The following is a 5,637-nucleotide window of genomic DNA, read 5'->3' as shown; positions in this document are numbered from 1 at the left end:
CCCTTTGTGCATCAGGTAATTACTCTTGTTTCACTCTCACGTGTGCAGCGTTAACAGGCCCAGATTTTTTTTCTGGCCTGGGAGGGAACGCAGCTAGGAGAGGCAGAAACCCACGAGGCATCGTTCTGATAGCAGAGCTCGCTCAGCAGGAACGAAGAGTACGTGTACGGCAGCACCCCAGGTGCCAACCAGAGAGCATCAATGATGCAAAGGACCCAGTGTGGGGAGCATGACCCGAGGACCCGAAGCAGCTGTAGATGAAGAGGAGGCCGAGGGCTGGGTGGAGAGACTCTGATCTGGGATCAGAGGGCCTGGGTTTACTCTTTCATATCGAACTGGCTCTCAAATAACTGGCAGCTCTCCGAACTTCTCAGGCTCCTTTCCCATATCTACCAGATAAATGATTAGACTCAGTGACCTCCTGGCTCTAAAACTGGGAATCTGGGCTTCCAGTGGATCAAACACAAGGTGCGAGTCTGACCCTCAGGTGAGGTTCACAGAGGAGAGAAGGGTCTCCTGCAAGGCTGCAGCGGGTTGAGAGCAGGGTTCTGCCCAGTGGTCCTTATGGATAGGCTGCTCTCTGAGAGCAGAGCGGGGGTCAGGCGAGAGGGGGCTCCCTGTGGACCTCCAGCTGCATGTGGTGGGAAAATGCACCTGCCAGGGTCTCTGTAAGTCTCCCAGTCGCTGGCAGCGGTGCTCCCCACACTGGGTCCTTCGCATCATTGATGTTCTCTGGTTGGCACCTGGGGCGTTGCCGTACATGTACCCTTCGTTCCTGCCGCGCGAGCTCTGCTACCAGAACGATGCCTTGTGGGTCTCTGCCTCTCCTAGCTGCGTTCCCTCTCCTGTCCAGCTCTCGCTCTGCACCTTGCTGATTGCTACACATCTTCCAGGCATCGTGCCTCGCAGTGATTCAACTCACTGGCGTCTGAGCCACTCACTGGATAATCAGATTCTCTTAGGAGGTTGTGGCTGTGAAAGCCTTATCCTCCCAACTAGATTGTAACTTCTTAAAGAGCATGAGGCACTTCTGTCCCCCCAGGGCCTTGCCCAGTACCTGGCATACGAGCTGGTTAACGTCTTGTTTGTTAGGAAGGGTACATGATGTGTTCATCACCAACTGCTGATTTTGATAGCCCGAACTTCCATCAAAGGCATGTTTTAGACTGGCCTTGCTTTGGTTTCTGATCCCACCCCAGCCTCGGTGTGATTTGGTATTGCCCACTTCCTTTAAGCTTTTGTGAAACCCAGGTAGTGAAACTTTTTTTTTTTTTTTTTGTCTGCATTGGGTCTTCGTTGCGGCACGAGCTTTCTCTAGTTGTGGCGAGCAGGGGCTACTTTTCGTTGTGGTGCGTGGGCTTCTCGTTGTGGAGCACGGGCTCTAGGTGCGCGGGCTTCAGTAGCTGTGGCACACGGGCTCAATAGTTGTGGCTCGCGGGCTCTAGAGCGCAGGCTCAGTAGTTGCGGCACACGGGCTTAGTTGCTCTGCGGCATGTGGGACCTTCCCGGACCAGGGCTCGAACCCTTGTCCTCTGCATTGGCAGGCGGATTCTAAACCACTGCACCACCAGGGAAGTACCTAGTGAAACTTTTTAAAGTTTGCTTTGTGAAACGGCACTTTTTTTTCCCAAGCTCCCCCCTTGATCTTTGTGGAAGATGTTATTATTCCAGCATCCAAACTTTCCTTTTTTTTTTTTTTTTAAGGATTCAATCTTTTCCCCATTTTACAGGCCAATTCGAAAATCTAATAGGAGATCTTTTAATTAATTTATTTATTTTTGACTGTGTTGGGTCTTCGTTTCTGTGCAAGGGCTTTCTCTATTTGCGGCAAGCGGGGGCCTCTCACTATCGCGGCCTCTCTTGTTGCGGAGCGCAGGCTCAGTAGTTGTGGCTCACGGGCCTAGTTGCTCCACGGCATGTGGGATCTTCCCAGACCAGGACTCGAACCCGTGTCCCCTCCGTTGGCAGGCAGATTCTCAACCACTGCGCCACCAGGGAAGCCCTTAATAGGAGATCTTTAATTCCCTTCCAGGAAGGATGGGGACTAACGGTGAGCACCCCTCCGTGCCCCTTCCAGGCTTGTGAGGACAGGCTTAGGTGGGACTTGAACACTGGCCTACGTGATACCAAGTTCAGGTCACATTCTGTAGGCTGTGCAGCCTTCTCCCAGCCTCAGTCTGTGGCTCTGTTATCTGGTTGGTTGGTTGGTTGGTTTTTGTCCCTACATGGCTGTCCTTCTGGCCCATGACCACTTTACCTGACCTCTAAAATGACTTTCTGACTGTGTGATAATTAGTTGTAATTACTATTATTCCCAATGACAAATCTTAAAGTCAGCACCCAGCCCAAAGTGCCCCATACCCTTTCCTTGTTGGTAATGGATTGGAGAGTCTGTCATCCTGTTACACAGAGTTGGGGTCATTTGTCATGATTTCCTGGTTCTCAACCACCTTGAGTCTATAGACCATTCTTCTGCCTGCTCACGGTCTGGAAGTTTCTTATAATTCATTGCCACTGGCTTAGCTTTCTTTTCCTGGAGAAGTTCAGTGTTATTTTTATACTTGGAGAGTTCACTGTGTTCTCTACCTTCCGGTTTTGTTTTTTAATTAGAAAACTACAGAGAAGTACAAAGAATAACATAAGAAATACCCATGTACTTTCCACCCAATTTTAATAAATACCAACCTTTTGTTATCATGTCAAGCTTTTTCATGCAGATAAAACATGACAGATGTTAAAAGCCCATCTTCCTTCCCCAGGCCTCCTCCCTCCTTCCCTAAAGGCAGCCACTCTGATGAATTCAGTGGGTATCCTTCCAGTTTATGTTTTTATACTTTTACTACAAAATATAGTATTGTCTTGAGTTTTTAAATCTTTGTTAATGATGTGTCACATGAAAGTAAGTTCCTTTCACTCAGTGTGGGTTTTGAGATCTAATCATGTTTAAACCCGTGCCCAGCACTGTTCTAGGGACTAAGAAAAGAACTGAATGAAACAAACTGCTTTCCTCGTGGGTCTTCTGTTGTGGAAGGGTGGAGAGGCACATGTGGTATGAATGTGCCACAGTTTATTTGTTCATTAATTTATTGGTGGCCATTGGTTTACTGTTACGAACAACACTGCAGAGGACATTTCTGTGTGTCCCCTTGTACGTATGTCCTGTGTACTCGTTTGCGAACTTTTCTTAAAGGGCCAGATGGTACGTTTTGGGGCTTGTGTACACAGCCACGTGCTCTTCCACAACTGCTCACTTCTGCCCTTCTCGAAAGGGGCCTTACATAAACGATACGTAAACAACTTATTTATGAACACTGGCTTCTCATGATTTTTACCTGTGATAAAATACTCTTTTGGGACTTCCCTGGCAATCTAGTGGTTAAGACCCTGTGCTTCCACTGCAGGGGGCGAGGTCCCTGGTCAGGGACCTAAGGTCTCGCATGCTGCACAATGCAGCCAAAGAAAAAGAATCTTTTGATGTTTTTCCAACCACTTAAAACATGTAAAACCGATTCTTAACTCAGGGTGTACGTATCTTGGCCCACAGGCCAAGTCTGCAACAAAGGCATTACGCCGGAGCCTTCATAAGGACACTCCAAGCCCAGTTCCAGATGAAAACAGGAAGTGTGACTGGAAGCCACTCACCCACTCTGGCCATTGAGAAATAACTGGGAAAGCCTTTAGGAAGCTGGAAGGATGAATAACAGCTAGTGGGGGGGTCTCTGGAGCCAGGACTTTTGCCAGATCATTTCAGTCTGGCTCAGCCCGCATGTGTCAGGACTAGTAACCGGGCTTTCTCTCTGCCTGGTCTTTATTCTCTCATGGGTGGGGCTGAGATCTGGATTGAGCCATCATCCAAGAAGTACATACAGCTCTCTGAACAGGAAGATAGTGTAATAGGAATGACGGGGGCTTGGGAAGGCTGATCACAGATCCTGCCTCGCTCTGCCCCCGACTTGTTCTGTGATCTTGGGCCTTTCGGTTCTCTGAGGCTGTCCCTTGTCTCTAATGGGAATAGTCCACACTTGGTTGATAGGATGAAAGACAGAAGTGTAATGGAAGGTGCCTGGCATATAAGAGGTGTCCAATAACTCCCAGCCAGCATTCGGATTTTCCCTCTATGGCATGGAGGCCAGAACACCTCCCCGGTCAGGCAGTTCACTTGGAAGTAGCCCACCCCATCCTCCAGCACCTCTGGCGGTTAGAAAGCTCTTTCCTTGAGCTGAATGCTGGCTAGCTGGGCTTCCACTCCCTGTCCCACTTCTAGCCCTTGAGACCACGCAACAACCTCTCCTCTTGACCAGACAAAATGGCGTGTTTTCTTCAAATCATGATCGCAAGTCCTTTCACCATTCTGGCCACCCTTGTTAGAAGTAGCATTTTCTGAGCCAAACCTCTGACACACTTGGACTGTAAGTGAAAATTAAAGTTTGGGTCTAGAGCTGGCCTGGTTATGGTTGAGGAAGGCCAAACATTGGTCAAGAGATTCAATGGTGGGCACTTCCCTGGTGGTCCAGTGGTTAAGAATCTGCCTTCCAATGCAGGGGACGGGGGTTTGATCCCTGGTCAGGGAACTAAGATCCTACATGCTGTGGGGCAACTCAGCCCTGTCCCTCTAGAGCCTGCACACTGCACCGAAATACCCTGCATGCCACAAGGAGGATCTCGCGTGCCACAACTAAGACCCGACGCAGCCAAATAAATAAATTTTATATAAATAATGAATGAATGAATGAAAGATTCAATGGTTAAGAGTTTAAGACTGGCACAGTGCAGACCTTGGGTCTGCTAGTTTGGGGCAAGCCAACCTCTCCAAGGTCAGATTCATCTTCTGTAAAAGGGGAAATGGTTCTGATACATTCCTCATGGGCTTATTGAAAACAATGCATTTGCCAATGTACAGGGCATGCTCTGCACAACATCTGGGGCGGGCTGGGTCCTGTGGAGGTTCTTAGTGGGAAGGAGAGGAGGCATGTTTGTGAGAACCTCTGCCATCCCCCCACAGCTCTGTTAAACCCACCCCTCTCCTCCCATGGAGGTGGGCGCAGAACTGGGCTTAATAGGGGCATGGTGGCCAGTTGCCTGGCCTAAGGTGGAGCTGGGGGCCAGGGCTGCCCGGCAGGACCGGGGACCAGAGGCAGGACGTGAATTGATTAGCAGGTGAAGGCCCTGCCAGCTGTGGCCACCAGGGGGCACCCCCGCCCCAGAGATGGCCTGGCCCAGTCAGACACACCCCACTCCTCATCCGAAGAGACTGTTCTGGCCCGTCCTGGGGTAGAACAACGTTCTGTTGGGACAGAACATGACAGTCTTGCGTGCAGTTGGTCAGACTTCCCCAGGCAGGCCCCATGGCCTGTGGAAAACTCTCAGGCCCAAGGCAGAGGTCTGGATTATAACTCTGACTCTGCTACCCATGACCTTGGGCAAGCCTCTTCCCTCACTGGCCCGGTTCACAGGGTTGGAACAGACTCCAAAGTCCCTTCCAGCGCTAAGAGTACGTGGTTCTCGGGTTTGAAGCCGGGTGGTTTCTTTTTTCTCACCCTAGCGCTTCTCCACTCAGGGCAGCACACACATGCCCGCTGGCAGTGAACCTGGCCAGGGAAGCCACCTGTCCCAGACCCTCAACTGCACAGCACTGCG

This window comes from Neophocaena asiaeorientalis, unplaced genomic scaffold (genome assembly GCF_003031525.2).
Source record: "Neophocaena asiaeorientalis asiaeorientalis breed wild unplaced genomic scaffold, Neophocaena_asiaeorientalis_V1.1 scaffold1, whole genome shotgun sequence".
In the NCBI taxonomy this organism is placed as follows: domain Eukaryota; kingdom Metazoa; phylum Chordata; class Mammalia; order Artiodactyla; family Phocoenidae; genus Neophocaena; species Neophocaena asiaeorientalis.
Note: the sequence above shows the minus strand (reverse complement) of the source record.